This window comes from Pinus tabuliformis, chromosome 4_1 (genome assembly GCF_031772625.1).
Source record: "Pinus tabuliformis cultivar Carrire ecotype Pingquan chromosome 4_1, CPIR1, whole genome shotgun sequence".
Classification (NCBI taxonomy): Eukaryota; Viridiplantae; Streptophyta; class Pinopsida; order Pinales; family Pinaceae; genus Pinus; species Pinus tabuliformis.
The window spans coordinates 904,325,955-904,350,726 of NC_142303.1; positions in this window are offsets into that span (position 1 = coordinate 904,325,955).

Here is a 24,772-nt window from a genome sequence, read left to right on the forward strand (position 1 = left end):
AGGTATAAAGACTTCAGAGCTAGGAGATTCATCAGTCTGGAATGTAGAAGATGAAGATGGAACACAAAACTGACAATCCTCAGGTTTATGAGAGGTGGATTTTCTATGATCCTCTCTTGGAGCAGAATGTCTTGATGATAAGCTTCTGGGAACAGGGGGTATCTGTGGATTCCTACCACCCAAGATTGTAGATCTAGGGAAGGATGACATAGATCTAGTAAGTGAAGGAGTGGTAAATTTAAGACCAGTGGATCCGTCAGGATGATGGATGAGAGACAATTTCGGAGGAACTTTAGAGGTTTGCAGTTGAGGATATTTCTGTGAAAGTGGAATATAAGTACTATTCCATTCATCTGGAAGAGTACATTCTGCAAAACCAATCTGTAGGGGAGCAGTGTTACCAGGGCCAACAATAACACCTTCTTTTAAAGCTCTACCAGTTAACTTTGGATTCAGAGGAGGCATGGAGGTGGAGACAAATCTCAGGCATGTAGAAGCATGGAGCTGCGCAATCTGTGACTGTGGGGCAACATTAAAGCCATAAAACTGAATATAAGCATTCAAGAATTCATTGATATAAGGGTCTGTTAATGAAACTTGATATCTAGGGATAACTGATGACCAAACAGGGCCATTATTGAGGGGACTTTGGAATCCTCCTAATAAAGCGTCATCGAAGTTATTCATTCTTGTATCAAGGACACATGTCAAGCATGAAGTATTTAGACCAGGACGGACTAGAGGATTAATTCCAAATTGTACGATACTGATATGGATATATCTATAACCATTTTCTAGACCCCATTTGATATCTTCTGGCTGTATTAGTGGGATTTGATATACAGACTAGCTAGTGGAAATGGGAATATTCACAGATGTAAATATAAATAGCTAAGCAGCTCGAAACTCGAAAACAGGCATTTTATAAAGCTTATCAATATCAATCTCTGGCAATGTCCAGTTAGGCTGTAGTTCAAATTCTTGTACTAATACTTTTTCATCATAGAGAACATCTTCATTTCTGGTTTTATTTAAAAACTTATTCATAAAAGACCATCAATTCTTATGAGCTATCTTTCTGTCTTCGGGCTTCTGAAGAGAAAACTCATTCATATAACCAGCCATTGAAAGAAAGTATGAGTAAGCACCTGAACAGAGGAGAATCAAAGCTTTTGTGCACCAGGAAAGCAAACACGGTAGTCCTTCACCTTCACAGCTCTCTACCAGCGCCTTATCGCAAACTTAGACTCGCGGACAATAGCTCAGTCAGAAGTTACTGCAAAAATACCAGAAAGATATTTAGAATCTGGAAATTCTAGAAGGACATTTAGCAATGGAACGAAGAAAGCAGATTTCCAATGGTTATCTATGAAAGCAACTTCTGATCCAGATCAGAATGAAAATGAAAAGCTGCATAATTATACAAACTACCAAATAGTTTGTATGCTTCAGAATATTGATGATATAGCCCGAGATGTTTTAGAAATTAAAGAGCACATCAAAAAGATGCATACTGGTTATGTTGAGACATTGGGAATCCAAGATTCACACACACAAAAGTTAAATAATATTCAGTCAAACATGGGTATCATCTCTAAGTCTTTAGAACATCTTACAAATGCACTCCCCACTCCTGCTTCTCCACCTCATTATAGAGAAGTAGATGTCTTAAGTTCAAAGCTGAAATTCTCCTCCAAATCTGATGAATCAAAGCAAATTCTTTTTAAAGGGATAGAGAATATAGATAAAGCTAGACTTGAGAAGATCAAGAAAGGAATCAATCTAGCTAGAGAAAAGACAGAGTTGATGAAGAATAGACTAGCTGATCTTCCTTCTGTTGAAAGTCTAATACTACCAAAGAACTATGTTAGCCTTAGTTCTTTGATGAAACAAAATGGCCAACCATCTGCTCCTTCAATAATGGCCATGTCAGGAGTAACTGGTGAGCAAACACAAGGTGAATCAAATTCTAAATGAGACAGAAGTGATTCATTTTTCCATTCCAACAAAGGGAAAAGAGGTGTCGGTGATACCAATGCACATGAAGCATCAGCATCCAGCCCGTTCAGCAGATATACTGAAAATCTGCAATCTGTACCTATAAGGCTAGACAATCCTGCTTCCAGAGGATATGGAAATTCATTGTTAGTAAATATTGATTGCCTTGATTATAATGAAGTAATTGCTGTTTTACGTAATGTCCATGCTTGGGCATTACAGAGGAAAGCTGAAGCCAAAGTGTCATGGTCTGATGTAGTTACTCAGATTGTATGGTCTTTTACTGGCATACTAAAGCAATGGTGGGAAAGGCTTGCAGAGGAAGAGAAAGATCAAATAGTTGAACATAGTACTGATCCCTTAAGAGCACTTTTTGAAGCTTTAAAACATGAATTTGTTGGATTAGTCCCTGAAGATTCAACCCATCATTCACAGCTATTTCTCTCCCAGAAGTTATGCGACATTGATTACTTGCAAGAATATTTTTGTGTTATGCAAAAACTTCTGTATCAGGCTAGTGATCCACATAATGTTGCCTATCTGAGATATTACATCCAGTCTATGCCTGGAAAAATTCCTGATCTAATTAACCAGTACATAGCAGATCATAAAGTAAATTTGGAAGGAAAATCATTTGCAGCTATTCACCAATTGATTGTCACAATATTGCAGAAAGAATGTGCAGAGAGCAAAGCCAAGAAGAATTTTTCAAAACAGATGCACTTTAGCACAAAGCTTTGCAATAATTTCAAAGAAACCTATAATTTTGGTTGTCACAAGAAAAGTGAAAGAAAGGTTTCTAAAAAGGCAAAGTTTGATAACTCTTGCTCCTGCAAGGCTGATAAATACTTTCCTAAAAAGGAAAAATACTTTCCTTCCAAAAGATCACTAAAAGGACGAAGGGTAGTATTTAGGAAAAGATCAAAACCTTCTAAAAAAGGTGTGTGTTTTATTTGTGGTAAAGAAGGTCATTATGCTAACACTTGCAGAGAAAGAAAGGATAAAAAGCAGATGAAGATAATGAATATCTTTTCTACAATACATGATCCACAAGATTGGGATCTCATATCCCACTCTGATGAAGAATATTTTGAAGTTTCAAGTTCTTCTTCAGAATCTTCGGATAGTGAAATTCCTGAAATCAGGAAATTAACAATTGATTCGGAATCATCTGATTCTGATGAAACATTCATTCCTGATATTAAAATGTTTAGTTTGAATTCCTCAGGAGAGATACAAGCAAAGATTGCAGCAGTCAAAGCTGATCTAGCACAGTTAGATCCAGTTCAGTTTACCGCAAGAAGAAGATTGATTGAAAAACTTGAAAATCTTGAGAAACAACTGCCATCCAAAAGGAAAGAAAAATTTTCAGAGGAAGAAATAGATGATGATGACTTCATCGAAAAAGAGTTCGATTCAATGTTCAGACCTTTGCAGATTTCAGTATCTCCAGGTATGAATCAAATTGATGCTCTTAAAAAGAAGATCACAGATTTGGAATCTTCAATTCACCATACAAGGTCAGAAATGATACAGTTGTCTTCCAAAATTCAAATACTTATTTCTGATTATGATGATTGTAATTCCAAATTAACCAGCCTACTGATGAAAAATGTGCCAGTTATTGAAGAAATATCCCCAAAGAAAAATGTTGAGCTTTTTAATGTTATGGGCATTGGAGATAGAGTAGTTATTCCAATAAGAATTAAAGTCCCTAGCATTAAACAGTATACTTTGGATGCTCAAATAGATTCTGGTGCTATGAGTAGCTGCTGCAAATATAAAGCTATTCCTCATTATTATTGGCAGCCTACTAAACTCCAATTCAGGGCTATCACTGGTGATTTAATGGAAATAAGTCACATAGATCCTGAATTTCCTATTTTCTTGAATGATGTCCAGGTTTTTGTCACTTTGTATAGTTTTGATACTGGTGCTGATGTTCTGTTAGGACAAGATTTTCTGAAGAAATATTTGCCAGTCACTTTTGGACAAGATTATGTTATATTCTCCACCACTGCTGGTCCTATCACAGTCCCTGCTTCTAGTGACTATAAAATTAATGTGCAACCTGAAGATCAGGATCCTCTCCAGTATAGTCTGCAAGATCTGACCAAGATTAATAAGATCGTAAAAAATGCAGAGTTATATGGCCCCAAAACTTTGCAACAAATTTCTGATAAACTTCGTGCAGATTGTACTTCAAGTAGGCCAGATGCCTTTTGGGCAAGAGAAAAGTATTTTGTTGCACTACCTTACCGAGAAGGATATATTCCTAGGCAACAAAAAGCCAGTGCAAATCATATGAGTCCAAAAGAGCAAGAATTATGTAAAGCAGAAATTGAACAATTGTTAGAACAAAAGCTTATTGAATCCTGCAAGAGCCCTTGGGCCTGCCCGGATTTTTATGTCAATAAGCATAGTGAGCAGAAAAGAGGCAAGAAAAGGCTTTTGATTAATTATAAGGCTTTGAATGATGCTCTTCTTCCTATTCGATATCCTTTGCCTAACAAAGAATTACTACTTGCCAAAATTGCTAATGCTAATGTGTTTAGCAAGTTTGATCTTAAAAGTCGATTTTGGCAGATTGGTATTATTCCTGATGACAGGTATAAATCAGCCTTCACTGTTCCTCATGGCCAATATCAATGCACTGTGATGCCCTTTGGTTTGAAAAATGCTCCATCTGAATTCCAAAAAAGGATGGAAGACATTTTTGGTGGAGTAGAATACATTATTGTATATATTGATGATTTGCTTGTATTTAGCAGAGATGTAAATATGCGCAAGATCCATTTAGAACAATTCTACCAACTTGTATATAAGCATGGATTAGTACTTTCAGATTCAGAAGAGAAGTTTCAGATTGGAAAAGTCAAGATTGATTACTTGGGTTTACACATAGAAAAAGGACATGTAGAACTTCAGCCACATGTGCTAATCCATCTATTAAAGTTTCCTGATATAATTGCCGATGTAAAGACCCTGCAGAGATTTCTTGGATGTCTGAATTATATAAGAAAATTTTATGCTAAACAATCAGAGGATACAAATATACTGCAGGACAGACTAAAGAAGAAAGGTGTCAGTTGGACAGATGAAATGACAGCAGCAGTAATTAGTATTAAGAGTAAGCTTAATGATTTGCCAAAACTCAAGCTTCCTGATACTAATCTTCCTTTTATACTTGAAACAGATGCTTCTTATCACACTTGGGCTGCAGTTTTGCTACAAAAGCATGGAAGAAAAGAATTGGTTTGTGCCTATTCCTCAGGATCTTTTAATGATACAGAGAAAAAGTATCCTTCTTCTCATAAAGAAATACTTGCAGTAAAGAGAGGAATAAAAAGATTTCGCTTGTTCTTGAAAAGTGTTAAATTTATTGTCAGAACAGATCTAAAGCATATGAAACAGATGTTGGCAAACAAAAGGTTGTTAGAAGAAGGTAGTACCAGAGTACTAAGATGGGCACTATGGCTAGAAGGTTTTGATTTTGATATTGTTTACAAATCTGGTGCAGAAAATTATCTTGCTGACATGCTTACCAGAGAGGGTGCTCAAGAAACCAAGGAGATCAAGATGTTCAGACCACTTAACCAGCATGAAGCTTCCACAAGTCAGTCCAGTCATGTCGAGTCTAAAAGAGTTAAGTATGTTAGAGTCTATAGTAACTGTCATTATGAGTTTTGTCTAGAATGTCTATCAAAACAGGTCTGAGTCTTGCCATTATGCTTAAGACAAATCATTCTGCAAAAATGGTTTGATTCCGAGGAGTCTAGATGGTCATATACAAAAGAGTTACCATATAGGATTAGGCCATGGCGTGTTTATTATACATTGTCTAGGGAACCAGATCCTGTTTATTTTGGGTGTATTCAAAATACTGACTGGACATGGTCAGACTACTTTTCCATTCACCAAAGAGCTAGGATACATGGTTCGGTTAAGGTCATATTTTATGCTAATGCTATAGATCCCTCTAACAATTGGTGGAGTCCATGGTTTAAGCTATTCATGTTTAGATATTTGCCTAGAGCTAAAAGCATTTTTGATAGGACTTTTTCTGAGTTTGTCAGAATCTTTCATTGGGAAATGCATGTAGCTGTCCAAAATGATTTCGTGTTAGAGTTTGAATTCATCCACAAACACACAATTGTCATTCCTAATGAAGAAGATGAGTCCTTTAAGCTTTCTGTCAGATTCAGAGGATTGATATCAGTGGACCCACATGACAGGCCAACATTCATGTTCACATTTCCATTCTTTTGTTGTACCAGAGATGTAGCACCATATTGGCTAGATGAATCTGTCCCATACGAAGTGCTGGCTCCAAACAATGAAGAATTAATTGAAGAATTAATAGAACAAGACCAAATCAGGCTTGGCCATAATAATCCAGTTGTTCCAGATACTCATGCACATGATTATGACGACAGGGCTAACAGTGACTGATTGAAGGGATCAATCAAATGAAATCCTTTCATATCCTGCTTTATTTGTACATATACTGCTCTTCGGTTTCCGTGGGATTTAGTTCGAATAAAATCTCCACTGTGTAATTACTGTTCTTTGGTTTGCGTGGGATTTGGTCCGAATAAAATCTCCACTGTGTAAATACTTTTGTATAAGAGCCGACGTCCTAGATTCCGGCCATCTTTTCACTTCAGAGTTGTCATGATTCGGTCCCCATATGGCATAGCCTCCAAGGGATGAGATAACAAGTGGTTTTCCCCACTTGCCCGAATCTTTAGGACTATTCATTACTTTTGTACAAAGTTCTTTCGTGATTCGTGATAGACATCATGCATGATGTTCTAACGAATCTTTTAAGTTTCAAGTTCCCGGTAAAACCTTTCACCGGATGACCTGCTAGGATATTATAAATACTAGCATTGTAAGCTCATTAGGGGCATTAGAATCTTGAGAGTTTTGAGAGTCTGAGGAGTGTTGTAGTCTGAGTGAAGTCTCCCTGCTCTGCATCTGCGAGAAGTTTTCTCGATCTGCTTGCATCACGGAGTTGAACTCTATAGTCTGTATTGTGAAGTTTGAGTTCTTTGAGTTTAGACGAGACGAGATCTCCCTGCTCTGCATCTGCGAGAAGTTTTCTCGATCTGCTTGCATCACGGAGCGCTAGTCTCATATCTGGAGTCTGTAATTATCTGAGAAGCAAATATATCTTGGCACATTTAAGGAGAGGATGCCCCCGGCAGGGCTCTCAATTGAGGGAGAGGAGTGAAGGATGGGTTTTTCTTACTGAACAAAGGCCTCATTGCTTAAACTTTTGACTGGGGATGAGTCATTGGCACATCTTTGCTGCATATCTAGTTCTTTCTTTGTTTTATGGTATCAGAGCCATCTGGTTCTTTGTCCAAGAGCTATTTTCAATTGTCTGGTTCTTCCATTGAGTAGTATTTGTCCGAGCTATTGTCCACGAGTCTAAGTTTGCGATAAGGCGCTGGTAGAGAGCTGTGAAGGTGAAGGACTACCGTGTTTGCTTTCCTGGTGCACAAAAGCTTTGATTCTCCTCTGTTCAGGTGCTTACTCATACTTTCTTTCAATGGCTGGTTATATGAATGAGTTTTCTCTTCAGAAGCCCGAAGACAGAAAGATAGCTCATAAGAATCGATGGTCTTTTATGAATAAGTTTTTAAATCAAACTAGAAATGAAGATGTTCTCTATGATGAAAAAGTATTAGTACAAGAATTTGAACCACAGCCTAACTGGACATTGCCAGAGATTGATATTGATAAGCTTTATAAAATGCTTGTTTTCCAGTTTCGAGCTGCTCAGCTATTTAGATTTACATCTGTGAATATTCCCATTTCCACTGGCCAGTCTGTATATCAAATCCCACTAATACAGCCAGAAGATATCAAATGGGGTTTAGAAAATGGTTATAGATATATCCATATCGGTATCGTACAATTTGGAATTAATCCTCTAGTCCGTCCTGGTCTAAATACTTCATGCTTGACATGTGTCCTTGATACAAGAATGAATAACTTCGATGACGCTTTATTAGGAGGATTCCAAAGTCCCCTCAATAATGGCCCTGTTTGGTCATCAGTTATCCCTAGATATCAAGTTTCATTAACAGACCCTTATATCAATGAATTCTTGAATGCTTATATTCAGTTTTATGGCTTTAATGTTGCCCCACAGTCACAGATTGCTCAGCTCCATGCTTCTACATGCCTGAGATTTGTCTCCACCTCCATGCCTCCTCTGAATCCAAAGTTAACTGGTAGAGCTTTAAAAGAAGGTGTTATTGTTGGCCCTGGTAACACTACTCCCCTACAGATTGGTTTTGCAGAATGTACTCTTCCAGATGAATGGAATAGTACTTATATTCCACTTTCACAGAAATATCCTCAACTGCAAACCTCTAAAGTTCCTCCGAAATTGTCTCTCATCCATCATCCTGACGGATCCACTGGTCTTAAATTTACCACTCCTTCACTTACTAGATCTATGTCATCCTTCCCTAGATCTACAATCTTGGGTGGTAGGAATCCACAGATACCCCCTGTTCCCAGAAGCTTATCATCAAGACATTCTGCTCCAAGAGAGGATCATAGAAAATCCACCTCTCATAAACCTGAGGATTGTCAGTTCTGTGTTCCATCTTCATCTTCTACATTCCAGACTGATGAATCTCCTAGCTCTAAAGTCTTTATACCTGATATCAAAAGTTTCTCACTTCCTAGAGCTCAGTCAGAAGTTACTGCAAAAATACCAGAAAGATATTTAGAATCTGGAAATTCTAGAAGGACATTTAGCAATGGAACGAAGAAAGCAGATTTCCAATGGTTATCTATGAAAGCAACTTCTGATCCAGATCAGAATAAAAATGAAAAGCTGCATAATTATACAAACTACCAAATAGTTTGTATGCTTCAGAATATTGATGATATAGCCCGAGATGTTTTAGAAATTAAAGAGCACATCAAAAAGATGCATACTGGTTATGTTGAGACATTGGGAATCCAAGATTCACACACACAAAAGTTAAATAATATTCAGTCAAACATGGGTATCATCTCCAAGTCTTTAGAACATCTTACAAATGCACTCCCCACTCCTGCTTCTCCACCTCATTATAGAGAAGTAGATGTCTTAAGTTCAAAGCTGAAATTCTCCTCCAAATCTGATGAATCAAAGCAAATTCTTTTTAAAGGGATAGAGAATATAGATAAAGCCAGACTTGAGAAGATCAAGAAAGGAATCAATCTAGCTAGAGAAAAGACAGAGTTGATGAAGAATAGACTAGCTGATCTTCCTTCTGTTGAAAGTCTAAGACTACCAAAGAACTATGTTAGCCTTAGTTCTTTGATGAAACAAAGTGGCCAACCATCTGCTCCTTCAATAATGGCCATGTCAGGAGTAACTGGTGAGCAAACACAAGGTGAATCAAATTCTAAAAGAGACAGAAGTGATTCATTTTTCCATTCCAACAAAGGGAAAAGAGGTGCCGGTGATACCAATGCACATGAAGCATCAGCATCCAGCCCGTTCAGCAGATATACTGAAAATCTGCAATCTGTACCTATAAGGCTAGACAATCCTGCTTCCAGAGGATATGGAAATTCATTGTTAGTAAATATTGATTGCCTTGATTATAATGAAGTAATTGTTGTTTTACGTAATGTCCATGCTTGGGCATTACAGAGGAAAGTTGAAGCCAAAGTGTCATGGTCTGATGTAGTTACTCAGATTGTATGGTCTTTTACTGGCATACTAAAGCAATGGTGGGAAAGGCTTGCAGAGGAAGAGAAAGATCAAATAGTTGAACATAGTACTGATCCCTTAAGAGCACTTTTTGAAGCTTTAAAACATGAATTTGTTGGATTAGTCCCTGAAGATTCAGCCCATCATTCACAGCTATTTCTCTCCCAGAAGTTATGCGACATTGATTACTTGCAAGAATATTTTTGTGTTATGCAAAAACTTCTGTATCAGGCTAGTGATCCACATAATGTTGCCTATCTGAGATATTACATCCAGTCTATGCCTGGAAAAATTCCTGATCTAATTAACCAGTACATAGCAGATCATAAAATAAATTTGGAAGGAAAATCATTTGCAGCTATTCACCAATTGATTGTCACAATATTGCAGAAAGAATGTGCAGAGAGCAAAGCCAAGAAGAATTTTTCAAAACAGATGCACTTTAGCACAAAGCTTTGCAATAATTTCAAAGAAACCTATAATTTTGGTTGTCACAAGAAAAGTGAAAGAAAGGTTTCTAAAAAGGCAAAGTTTGATAACTCTTGCTCCTGCAAGGCTGATAAATACTTTCCTAAAAAGGAAAAATACTTTCCTTCCAAAAGATCACTTAAAGGACGAAGGGTAGTATTTAGGAAAAGATCAAAACCTTCTAAAAAAGGTGTGTGTTTTATTTGTGGTAAAGAAGGTCATTATGCTAACACTTGCAGAGAAAGAAAGGATAAAAAGCAGATGAAGATAATGAATATCTTTTCTACAATACATGATCCACAAGATTGGGATCTCATATCCCACTCTGATGGAGAATATTTTGAAGTTTCAAGTTCTTCTTCAGAATCTTCGGATAGTGAAATTCCTGAAATCAGGAAATTAACAATTGATTCGGAATCATCTGATTCTGATGAAACATTCATTCCTGATATTAAAATGTTTAGTTTGAATTCCTCAGGAGAGATACAAGCAAAGATTGCAGCAGTCAAAGCTGATCTAGCACAGTTAGATCCAGTTCAGTTTACCGCAAGAAGAAGACTGACTGAAAAACTTGAAAATCTTGAGAAACAACTGCCATCCAAAACGAAAGAAAAATTTTCAGAGGAAGAAATAGATGATGATGACTTCATCGAAAAAGAGTTCGATTCAATGTTCAGACCTTTGCAGATTTCAGTATCTCCAGGTATGAATCAAATTGATGCTCTTAAAAAGAAGATCACAGATTTGGAATCTTCAATTCACCATACAAGGTCAGAAATGATACAGTTGTCTTCCAAACTTCAAATACTTATTTCTGATTATGATGATTGTAATTCCAAATTAACCAGCCTACTGATGAAAAATGTGCCAGTTATTGAAGAAATATCCCCAAAGAAAAATGTTGAGCTTTTTAATGTTATGGGCATTGGAGATAGAGTAGTTATTCCAATAAGAATTAAAGTCCCTAGCATTAAACAGTATACTTTGGATGCTCAAATAGATTCTGGTGCTATGAGTAGCTGCTGCAAATATAAAGCTATTCCTCATTATTATTGGCAGCCTACTAAACTCCAATTCAGGGCTATCACTGGTGATTTAATGGAAATAAGTCACATAGCTCCTGAATTTCCTATTTTCTTGAATGATGTCCAGGTTTTTGTCACTTTGTATAGTTTTGATACTGGTGCTGATGTTCTGTTAGGACAAGATTTTCTGAAGAAATATTTGCCAGTCACTTTTGGACAAGATTATGTTATATTCTCCACCACTGCTGGTCCTATCACAGTCCCTGCTTCTAGTGACTATAAAATTAATGTGCAACCTGAAGATCAGGATCCTCTCCAGTATAGTCTGCAAGATCTGACCAAGATTAATAAGATCGTAAAAAATGCAGAGTTACATGGCCCCAAAACTTTGCAACAAATTTCTGATAAACTTCGTGCAGATTGTACTTCAAGTAGGCCAGATGCCTTTTGGGCAAGAGAAAAGTATTTTGTTGCACTACCTTACCGAGAAGGATATATTCCTAGGCCACAAAAAGCCAGTGCAAATCATATGAGTCCAAAAGAGCAAGAATTATGCAAAGCAGAAATTGAACAATTGTTAGAGCAAAAGCTTATTGAATCCTGCAAGAGCCCTTGGGCCTGCCCGGCTTTTTATGTCAATAAGCATAGTGAGTAGAAAAGAGGCAAGAAAAGGCTTGTGATTAATTATAAGGCTTTGAATGATGCTCTTCTTCCTATTCTATATCCTCTGCCTAACAAAGAATTACTACTTGCCAAAATTGCTAATGCTAATGTGTTTAGCAAGTTTGATCTTAAAAGTGGATTTTGGCAGATTGGTATTATTCCTGATGACAGGTATAAAACAGCCTTCACTGTTCCTCATGGCCAATATCAATGGACTGTGATGCCCTTTGGTTTGAAAAATGCTCCATCTGAATTCCAAAAAAGGATGGAAGACATTTTTGGTGGAGTAGAATACATTATTGTATATATTGATGATTTGCTTGTATTTAGCAGAGATGTAAATATGCACAAGATCCATTTAGAACAATTCTACCAACTTGTATATAAGCATGGATTAGTACTTTCAGATTCAGAAGAGAAGTTTCAGATTGGAAAAGTCAAGATTGATTACTTGGGTTTACACATAGAAAAAGGACATGTAGAACTTCAGCCACATGTGCTAATCCATCTATTAAAGTTTCCTGATATAATTGCCGATGTAAAGACCCTGCAGAGATTTCTTGGATGTCTGAATTATATAAGAAAATTTTATGCTAAACAATCAGAGGATACAAATATACTGCAGGACAGACTAAAGAAGAAAGGTGTCAGTTGGACAGATGAAATGACAGCAACAGTAATTAGTATTAAGAGTAAGCTTAATGATTTGCCAAAACTCAAGCTTCCTGATACTAATCTTCCTTTTATACTTGAAACAGATGCTTCTTATCACACTTGGGCTGCAGTTTTGCTACAAAAGCATGGAAGAAAAGAATTGGTTTGTGCCTATTCCTCAGGATCTTTTAATGATACAGAGAAAAAGTATCCTTCTTCTCCTAAAGAAATACTTGCAGTAAAGAGAGGAATAAAAAGATTTCGCTTGTTCTTGAAAAGTGTTAAATTTATTGTCAGAACAGATCTAAAGCATATGAAACAGATGTTGGCAAACAAAAGGTTGTTAGAAGAAGGTAGTACCAGAGTACTAAGATGGGCACTATGGCTAGAAGGTTTTGATTTTGATATTGTTTACAAATCTGGTGCAGAAAATTATCTTGCTGACATGCTTACCAGAGAGGGTGCTCAAGAAACCAAGGAGATCAAGATGTTCAGACCACTTAACCAGCATGAAGCTTCCACAAGTCAGTCTAGTCATGTCGAGTCTAAAAGAGTTAAGTATGTTACAGTCTGTAGTAACTGTCATTATGAGTTTTGTCTAGAATGTCTATCAAAACAGGTTCGAGTCTTGCCATTATGCTTAAGACAAATCATTCTGCAAAAATGGTTTGATTCCGTGGAGTCTAGATGGTCATATACAAAAGAGTTACCATATAGGATTAGGCCATGGCGTGTTTATTATGCATTGTCTAGGGAACCAGATCCTGTTTATTTTGGGTGTATTCAAAATACTGACTGGACATGGTCAGACTACTTTTCCATTCACCAAAGAGCTAGGATACATGGTTCGGTTAAGGTCATATTTTATGCTAATGCTATAGATCCCTCTAACAATTGGTGGAGTCCATGGTTTAAGCTATTCATGTTTAGATATTTGCCTAGAGCTAAAAGCATTTTTGATAGGACTTTTGCTGAGTTTGTCAGAATCTTTCATTGGGAAATGCATGTAGCTGTCCAAAATGATTTCGTGTTAGAGTTTGAATTCATCCACAAACACACAATTGTCATTCCTAATGAAGAAGATGAGTCCTTTAAGCTTTCTGTCAGATTCAGAGGATTGATATCAGTGGACCCACATGACAGGCCAACATTCATGTTCACATTTCCATTCTTTTGTTGTACCAGAGATGTAGCACCATATTGGCTAGATGAATCTGTCCCATACGAAGTGCTGGCTCCAAACAATGAAGAATTAATTGAAGAATTAATAGAACAAGACCAAATCAGGCTTGGCCATAATAATCCAGTTGTTCCAGATACTCATGCACATGATTATGACGACAGGGCTAACAGTGACTGATTGAAGGGATCAATCAAATGAAATCCTTTCATATCCTGCTTTATTTGTACATATACTGCTCTTCGGTTTCCATGGGATTTAGTCCGAATAAAATCTCCACTGTGTAATTACTGTTCTTTGGTTTGCGTGGGATTTGGTCTGAATAAAATCTCCACTATGTAAATACTTTTGTATAAGAGCCGACGTCCTAGATTCCGTCCATCTTTTCACTTCAGAGATGTCATGATTCGGTCCCCATATGGCTTAGCCTCCAAGGGATGAGATAACAAGTGGTTGTCCCCACTTGCCCGAATCTTTAGGACTATTCATTACTTTTGTACAAAGTTCTTTCGTGATTCGTGATAGACATCTTGCATGATGTTCTAACGGATCTTTTAAGTTTCAAGTTCCCGGTAAAACCTTTCACCAGATGACCTGCTAGGATATTATAAATACTAGCATTGTAAGCTCATTAGGGGCATTAGAATCTTGAGAGTTTTGAGAGTCTGAGGAGTGTTGTAGTCTGAGTGAAGTCTCCCTGCTCTGTATCTGCGAGAAGTTTTCTCGATCTGCTTGCATCACGGAGTTGAACTCTATATTCTGTATTGTGAAGTTTGAGTTCTTTGAGTTTAGACGAGACGAGATCTCCCTGCTCTGCATCTGCAAGAAGTTTTCTTGATCTGCTTGCATCATGGAGCGCTAGTCTCATATCTGGAGTCTGTAATTATCTAAGAAGCAAATATATCTTGGCACATCTTTGCTGCATATCTGGTTCTTTCTTTGTTTTATGGGCATGAGCAACGTGATTAGTGAAGTATGGTGCAGTATGAGTGGTACAGCAAGAGAACCAAATGCAGCACGATGATAGGTGAAGGAGTCACCTTGGAGAATCAGTTGAAGCAGAATGCCTTCAACTGATCTCATTGTTATAGAAGATGATCTATGCTCAGATCTAGACAAGTCAAAGTGTTGACTTCTATTGTAAATGTACTCTCTCTCTTTCTCTGCTGAACTTTGAAGATAAAAGAAGAATTGATCAACGGTTTCCCCACACGTTGTGGGGTTTGTCCCTGGCTTGCGCCATATCTTGTGTCCTCTTGTCTTGGCTTGTCTTCTGCGATTTTATATTTATGTTCTATCTACAGTTTATTGTAATGTTGATGTGATTGCTAACTGTGAAAATTTAAATAAATTGCTCTAGCATAGAACATACCTAAACTTAACATGGTATCAGAGCTGAGGTGAAGACAATGCCCAAGCAAGAGTGAAATAGCAATCACCAAAGACAGTTGGGACAAGACAGAAGGATCAATGGGTTCCTCATAATTCACCGAGGGTGAATTCAAAGCAAAGAATGTTATCAGAATGGCGCAGCGGAAGATTTTGATGGTCCATCTTAAGATCACTTCATTGGGAAGTTCAGATCTAAGGGTGGAAGGAAAGGCGGATGCTTTGTTGAAATAAGTTCGGCCGTTATGCGAAGGAGTGTCTGAATGGTAGAGACACATCTCTTGATGAAGATAACAATCATTCCTGGGACATCTTCAATGATCAAAAGAATGACTGGTAATGCAGGTCATCAAGGAAATGGTCGACTCTTCCACGAAAGCAAGGAACCCCAAAATCTCTTCGAACTTGATGTCCATCTCAGAAAAGGTTGCAGGGTGGCACTTATCGATGGAAAGGTACGTGTTTGAAAATAGATCTTTTAAAGATGTTTTTGAGTTCAGGGTTGTATCAAGTTGCAGGAAACCATGTCCATTGACTCAGCTCTAGAGGTCTGTGAGTCAAATGGTGACTAGGATGCCTGAATTCAAAAGGAAGCATGAAGGTACATGTCTGAAATGTACCAAAGGAAAATATTATAAGGGTACCATTCCCCTCATGTAGCAGGTTCACAGGTTTGGAACAACCTGAGGAGTTTGAGAATCATGATCAAGGAATCTCATGTATACAAGTGGAAGAAAGCCCTCTATGGCTTGAAGAAAAACACCTCAGGCATAATATGAGAGGATTGATAGCTGTCTAATGCAGTTGAGATTCACTAGGAGTGAAACCGATCCATACCATTACTCGAAGGTTGTGGATGGTAAACCTCTCGTACCGGTACCTATGTCTGATAGGTGCAGACCCTCTCATTTATAGGAGACAGAGGGAGTTGGATTCTGAATGTGAGAAGATAAGCTGCAAGCTTGTGACTGCCTCGAGGATCTTAACTTTCAGAAGTTATATGGTAATGATGTCGGACCAGATTTGGGAAATGCCTTTGAGTTTCATAAACTCATTCACATTAATGTACTTGGAGAACCTCCGTCTGGACATATGGGATGCAGTTAGCATGGTGAGCTCATATTTGAGCCTCACTGAATTGGTGCCAAGAATCTTCTCAGATATCTTCAGGGCACAATCTCTCATGGATACACTGGCGGAAATATGAAACCACATGATTATTCGAATGATGAGTGGGCAGGATCACTAGAGCACTTCCCAGTGCTGTTTCTCTTTGGAATCTACCTCGATATCCTGGATGAGCAGGAAGCAGAAGTTAGTGACTCTGAGCAGAATACATTGCTGATAGCATGGCCTTCTATGAGGCAGTCTATTTGTTGAAACTCTTCAATGAGCTATTTGTACACATGATGAATACCACTATGATTCTCTGTGACAACTAGAGGTGGGATTCGATTATTGAGGAATCTCATATTCGACAATTGCTCCAGCGGATAGACATCAAATACTACCTTATCTGGGATATGGTAAGTCGATGATCAAGGAGGCTGCATTGCACTAAGATGATGTACAGGACAAAGCCCTGTGGAAAGATCAAATTTGTGATTTTCCCAAACGACTTGGAGTCATCGAGAGACCTTTGTAAAAGGGTCCTGCATGTTGCATACATTGAGCTCTGGGAGCTCTGGGGGGCTTGCAGTTCTATTGGAGAAACATACGACCACAGGGTGACTCACCCTCCCCTGGTGGTGCGTACTGGAACAAGATGATTCGCTCTCTTGTGGGACAAGATGATACGCTCTCTTGTGTAGCAGGATGATTAGTTCTCCTGTGAGGCCTGGATTGATGTGTTCTCCATGGCGATTGTAGCAGGATTGATGTGTTCTCCTGTGAGGCCTGGATTGATGTGTTCTCCATGGCGATTGTAGCAGGATTGATGTGTTCTCCTGTGAGGCCTGGATTGATGTGTTCTCCATGGTGATTGTAGCAGGATTGATGTGTTCTCCTGTGAGGCTTGGATTGATGTGTTCTCCATGGCGATTGTAGCAGGATTGATGTGTTCTCCTGTGAGGCCTAGATTGATTTGTTCGCCATGGCGATTGTAGCAGGATTGATGTGTTCTCCTGTGAGGACAGGATTGATTAAGTTCTCATGTCGAGGCATCCTACCCATGCAGTCTGGGACTAATGGGAAGTACCTCTCATCTGATCAATGAGTAGGGAAATGAAGTTAGGGACCATAGTAGTACCGATGGACGCATCGTTGTATCTACCGTACTCCCTACGCTAGGATGACCTCCATTGATTTGGGATCAATGATACTGGTCTGGGACCAGTGGTAGGAGTTGTACATACTATGATGTTGACTTCGGGTCGGCTGAGACTGGTCTGGGACCAGTGGTACATACTCCGAGATTGACTTCGTGTCAGTGCAGTACTGGTCTGGGAGCAGTGAGAGTTGTACATACTATGACGCTGACTTTGGGTCGGTTGAGACTAGTCTGGGACCAGTGGTACGCACTCTGAGACTAACTTCGGGTTAGTGGAGAATGATATGACTCATTCTCGATCAATTCTTCTTCTTCATAGTTCAGCAGAGCTGAGCAGAGAAGAGTTAGCAGAGCTAGCAGAGCTGAGCTAGCAGAGCCAGCAGAGCTGAGCAGAGCAGAGCTACTAGAGCTAGTAGAGCTTAGCAGAGCAGAGCTACCAGAGCTAGCAGAGCTACCGAGCCAGCAGAGTAGAGCAGAGCTAAGCAGAGTTGGGCAGAACAGTGCTGGGCACTGATGGCAGAGATAGTACAGTCATACATATGGATCAGCGGATGGAGTTCTCCCTAGTTGAGAGGGAGTGTTAAATTGGCAACTAGGGCCAAACTCCATGTGGGTCGGTTTATTTATGGCAACTGATATTTTTATTGGATCCCTCTCACCGAGAGGTGTAGGATTGATCCAAAGATCATCTGATTTCGATAATTATTTATGGAGATATGAATTTATTTTGTTTATGTAATTATTATCAAGCCGACCAGCTCTTATGTAGGCTCTAGAAGCCCAACCGACGTGTCTATTCATCATCTTCGTTTTGGTATAAATAGATGAGGATTTGTTATCATTTTAGACATGTATTCTTGATGTGATCTCCTCTCCACGTCTTGGGTTTTGAGAAGGAGAGTCACAAAAGGAATACGCTGCCCTAGTTTGATGATGCCCTAAGCCGCAGTCTCAAAGGAACAAACAACAGCTGCAGTAAGCCGCAGTCTCATAGGAACAAAGAACAGCTGCAGTAAGCTACAATCAATAGGAGTTAAGGAGTCATAGATCAGTGGGCCAAAGAGATCCAACGTATATGAAGCCAAGCCGTAGTCTGGTATATAGAACAGCTGAAAAGGATTACACGCAGTCAATGAAGGTCACGTATACGCTGGAGCCAATATGCCAGTCACAACTCTAATGCACAGGTCATGTCACATATATATATTCATATACACTGAAATACGTTCTGAAGAAACATGTGGAGACCACGTACTTGGAACATTGTCATATATCACAATCATATAATACGGGGAATGAAGATATTTATTGGAACGCAGTCAGGATGCAGGCAAAGATGTGTGGACACATATATATAAAGCCAGCCCTAGATCTGGCAGCATGGTTCATGCTGTAGCATGCAGACATATAATACGCTCTCCGAAATCCACATTTGTATATACGCATAGCATCACGGAGCTCATACGTTGTAATGGAGGCAATATATACGCAAAACATTACGTTGTCCATACACTATAATGAAGGCAATACGCACAGCATTACGTTGTCCATGGAAACCTTTATACACAGTTAATGAAGCCACAGTAAGACCCTATGTGCAGTCATGGAGACAGTCATACGAACTCAAATACTTTTGATGTTTTGAAGAGCAGTTACAGGTACACGCAGTTAAGGAGAGACAGACTTCTCATATTCGCAAACAGAAGAAGATTCACATTAGGGCTTGACTGCACCTCGGTTGGGCATTAGGTGCAGTCATGGCAAAATCTCAGCTACATGATCTAATTCGATAAGGACGCATCATTAACTAAGGTCTGGTGTAGGTTCCATTCTCAGCATACCTGTAGGTGCAGTCTAGATGAATCTCAGATCTCATACTTCGTAGATCATGGATGGATGAAGGAGAAAGGACTGCGGATAAGGTTACAACATTAGCATGAAGTCTGTGCTATTAATGTCGGCATATACATAAGTTTTTTTGTGCCCTTACTATCCTCACTGTCTGGGTCTAATTGAGATCATAGTAATCCTGTTGTTGCTATCTCAGTCTTAGCATTGATGTGATCATGTTGGAGAGTATTTAAGTGATGACTGTGTTTACTACACTCTAAGCATAATCTACAGTGATAAAATGGCTTACCTGTAGCAGCCCTATCACAATGAACAACAGTGATAGAATGCCATCTGTCAAGGTAGCAACATGATGATGATGCACATTAGTATGGGCAGCATGATGATGAATGATGATCATGGACATGAAGGGCAGCATGATGATGGATAAGATCATGGACATGAGCAACGTGATTAGTGAAGTATGGTGCAGTATGAGTGGTACAGCAAGAGAACCAGATGCAGCACAATGATAGGTGAAGGAGTCACCTTGGAGAATCAGTTGAAGCAGAATGCCTTCAACTGATCTCATCGTTGTAGAAGATGATCTATGCTCAGATCTAGACAAGTCAAAGTGTTGACTTCTGTTGTAAATGTACTCTCTCTCTCTCTTTCTCTGCTGAACTTTGAAGATAAAAGAAGAATTGATCAAGGGTTTCCCCACACGTTGTGGGGTTTGTCCCTGGCTCGTGCCATATCTTGTGTCCTCTTGTCTTGGCTTGTCTTCTGCGATTTTATATTTATGTTCTATCTGCAGTTTATTGTAATGTTGATGTGATTGCTAACTGTGAAAATTTAAATAAATTACTCTAGCATAGAACATAACTAAACTTAACAAAGATGATCTCTTCTGTTCACTGTATATTATTGCCCACTGTTAAAAAAAAAATTAGAAATAATAATACCAATTCAAAAGCATCAAAATTTGGTTTTAAAAAGGATAGTCTCTTTTTAATTTTGACTTTTAATTTGTATAAGTAAATATTTTTATGAATGTAATCTTGACATATGGAATGTATAGTTAAGTTTGATTGCTTTTAGATTGACTATCTTCCTCCTTAATTATCTGATTTTGATGAAACTTAACTTTGAAAGAGAAACTACTCCTTTATATCAGTCTAGAAAAGTATTTATACAAAGCAAAGTCTCTCTCAAGAAAGGCATCTCTAAAAACTCTACAACTGTCATCCAGAACCTCTTAGGGGGCCAATGATCCTCCCCACTTAGTCAGTTTTAATTTTTAGAGTGTAATTCTAAAATATACCTAAACTTAAGGGATAAGAGGCCTCATCAAGAGCTAGCTTACCATGATCATAAGATTATAATTGAACTGACATTACCAAAACTGCGTACCAAAACAGGGTAATGGCTTATGATTATAATAATCAAAAGACAAGGGGTCTCATCACGAGCCAGCTTGTTCAGTTAAGTTATGAATCAAGTGAATGGCATTGTCAATGTTGGTCACCAAACCAAGACATTGTCCTTTAGGAAATACAGATGAAAAGCTGAAGCAACAAATGAATTACTCCAAAAAAAAGAAATAAGTATAATTACGAGCTTATCTTTAAAATTGCACTCTGATTTAAGTGGAATACTGGGTCATTACTAGTTAAAAGGTAACCCTGTCGAGGCTATGAATGCCTATTGGAAACAGAGGCTCTACCTATGAAAACGGCGTAAACCAAAAACCAATCTGAGGAGAGACTCATGGCTTTATCTTTAAAAAACGAAGTAATGACTGATGTAGACAATGTTACTTTTATAAGAAAATAATAGTCAAAAGAATGGTAGTTAGGTAGATGATTGTTTTATTACGAAAGCAATAATTCTTACCTTATATTACATATAATTTGTTTTATATTCAAAACTATCTTTATTTTGGAAGTCTTAGAAATTTCAAAAAACTCTTAGAGATAACTGGTTCTTCCAAGTGAATCGCCAATTGTTGTGGCATTCAACAACCCCCCATTTGTTAATAATAGTATTTAACATTACATTAACTAAATGGGGACCCTTTAAAAATTTTCATTCAAAAAACAAAACTTAGCATTTAGTCATTTCTTTTATTTTTTGAATAAAGCAAAAATAACAATCAAAACCCTTTTGGGAACTACTAAAAACTTACCTTTTCATATATAGAATGTCTAAAAACCCACTAAAGGAACTTTCTAAAAACCTTTGAAATCAAGCAAAGCGTTTAAAATAAGGGCTCCATGGTCGAAATTATCATAAACTCCGACGAAAACAGAAGTCCTTAAACTTTTTAGGCTTAAGTCTCACATCACATAACACGACCCATAAAGAGTTCTCTCTTAAATATGATATAGCAAGGTTTGTGAGTTGCGAAATCGCTATGGTGCTTTGGCTTTTATTGCATCGCATTTCGGGTATTCAAGTAAACACTTTGCACTTACCAGAAGTTGATATTGCGAAATGTGATTTGCGCCCGAACCCACACCTTGGAGTATTAAAAGCAAACATTTCGAGTCTGTCAAGTCTATTTCCTAGGATGAGCCTAGTAATTAACCATACGTGAAACAACTAATGGATAGCTCACATATCACATCTTGCAAACACACAGCATGAGGTAAGAATGCTAAAAGGCACACATTGCAATATTATGATTTGTGATATTTCTTCGCAAATCACACAATCGCTATCATCACAATATAATGGCTCGCAACTCTAGAAACATTCATCCCGTTTTTTGACACAAACATTTATGACCAATAAAGCTAAGGGATAACGAATCATTAGTGGGAATTAGTGGGAAATAATTGCATTTATGTGTGAAAATCCATTTAGCTTGATACAATATCTTGTTACATGCATTCAAATAATGCTTCTTTTACCACCTTTAGAAGTTATCCACATTATTTCATTTTTACGTTCATCTTTGCATGCCTGATAGCTTTTGTTCTTCATTTTAAGAAAAACCTGAAAAGAAGAGCATTGAGAACAATGGGGAAGAAAGGCAAGGCTGTATCCTCTGAGAAGACAGAGATGACTCCCTTGTTCACAGACACCACAAGCAGCAGAGAGGAAGTAACCTCTACACGGGAGACTATGTACAGCTTATTGGAGGAGGAAAAACTGAGGATTATGGAAATAAATGTTATAGTTGACAGTTGAGATTCCTCAGACGTCTCCATGCTAAAGATAGCTTGCTAGTTCTTGCACCGCATAGCTGCTCGGCCAAAGATAATCCCTTATACCAATATGGTAAAATGGGTTATCGATGAAGCATATATTTCAAACAGACAATTCAGGACGAGAAGCCAAGGGGTCATTGGATCTTTTACCCCAGAAAATTTATGGCTTATGTACCACCTACCATAGCTACAAATCATCTACAAAAGGAAATTCATAGAAAAGTTTGTTAAAGAGAACAGTGACCCAGCGGATTGCACCCGTTCCTGGTCGAATAATGAAGAGAAAATCAAGAAAGACAAAAATGGCATGTACACTACTGCATCTATTTGTCCCCCTTATAGTTTTGCTACGGCTATGTTATGTCAATTGATTGGTAGACTTGATAGTACCAAGTTCTCCCTAGATTGGTTCTCATTAATACAAGAAGTTGTTAACGCAACTATCATGAATTGGGCCCAAATCTTGTTAGATAATTTATAAAAAACAATTATTGAGTATAGAAGGAGAAGAAGCATTGCTTGGAGGGTTTACCCTCCATTTTTTATGGGCGCCTATGTTATGGACACTATTCATTTTAGTTCAAAGTTCCCCATCATGGAATGGAAATGGACTGTTCAAAATCCACTTCCTATTCACGTGTACCATAAGGTCATGTGGGAAAACAATTTTCAACCAAATGTTTTCAAGATTTGCCAGGGATTTATGCTCCCTATTTACAAGTAGTTGTATAATCGAGATGCCCCCAAATTTTCCCAAGAAGCTGAAGTTGACATCCTCCCAGTGGCCAAATGGTTCGGGGAGGAGACATTTACATATATCAGAGTTTTTGGCAGCTTCACCTCCCCCCACATCCTCCCATACTATGTTCCAGACAAATTTATGGCTAGGGAGATAGCCTACCAGACAGCTAGTGAGTGGGGAATGATCCATACATTGAAAGAGTCAAAGAAGGCCATTTGGCCTGAATTCTCTGTACAGTGTGGAGAATTCTCACTACACGACCTAGGGCATGCATTCAAAGAAGCAGAAAACATGCTATCTCTGAAATTACCCAAATTCCCTGGACGACAATAACCAATGGTGAAAATAAAAGTATTAACCAATGAGGAGGATGCTTTTGATGATATATTTTATCAGAAAATACCTTTCCAAAGGTGAAATATATGGCCCAACTACTTTTTGACCATGAAGATCTGGAAAAGTTTTACAGTTACAGAGAAAGAAGGCTCGCAATGGTCCCATTGGACCAATTGCTAACTGAACTAATAAGGGAGCCTACTCCCATTGTCACTATAGAAGGTGACTCCAAAGGAAACTCTAAATCTGATTCTAGAGCAAAGTCTCAAGAAAAATCTATCGGGTAATTGCGACGTTCATCACAGAACAGCAAAAGCAGGAGCATCGAGGATACAGCCCAATCTACACAGAAGATAGTTGAACAAGCTTCAGCTAGCAAGTAGGTTGAAATCCCTACTACTTGTGCACAACCAATAAAACCCATGGTAATTGATTTAGAGGAAGAGTGGGATAATTTCAATAAAAGTCTCAATATAGAGAAAAAGGTGCCAGAGCTACAAACACTACAACACAAGATAGCTCTGGAAATTATAGTGGAAGAAACTTCAAATGAACCAGAAGTAGAGCATACCCTTGTTACTCCTACCTTTGAGATAATTCTAAAGATTGAATAAATACCCCCTATGGATGTATTCTATAGCCCACAACATAAGGCCATGGTGAAAAGGCAATGAAAGAAAAGAAAATTGAACTCTATTGGTGTTACTACCCCCGAAAACGAACTAATGGATGTTCTATGGAAAGACTTGCCAGTTGATCCATTCACCAACTTAACTAAAGTCTTGTAGTTTGTAGGTGCTTATGCTACAACGACCATAGACAAAGCAACAGAAGTCCAAACATTGCTTAGAGAAAAGGAAAATAAAATAACGTCGCTCGAGAAACAATTATAGTAAGTCAAATCCAACCAGCAGGCAGAGATACAGTTGGCCAAGCTTCAACAAGAATTTGAAAAGATGCAAATAGAACATCAAATCAGCTTAGCCGAGAAGGAAGTACGGGTGTAGGCGATAAATGATCTTGATAAAGACGAAACAAAAATCGATTTGTTTATCACCGAAACACTCGGACTTAATTCCTAGTTGACACATCAAAAAGAATTGTTGTGCCAGAAGATTTCACACTGGAAATATTATTGCGAAACAAGTGATAAACTGACAAGTCAAGTCATAGAAATGCGACTTGAATATGATGAGATCTTTAAAAAGGTCTCTGATCACATCACCTAGCAAAATACAGAGGATGGAAGAAAAGTCTACCTGCCCAAGCTAGAA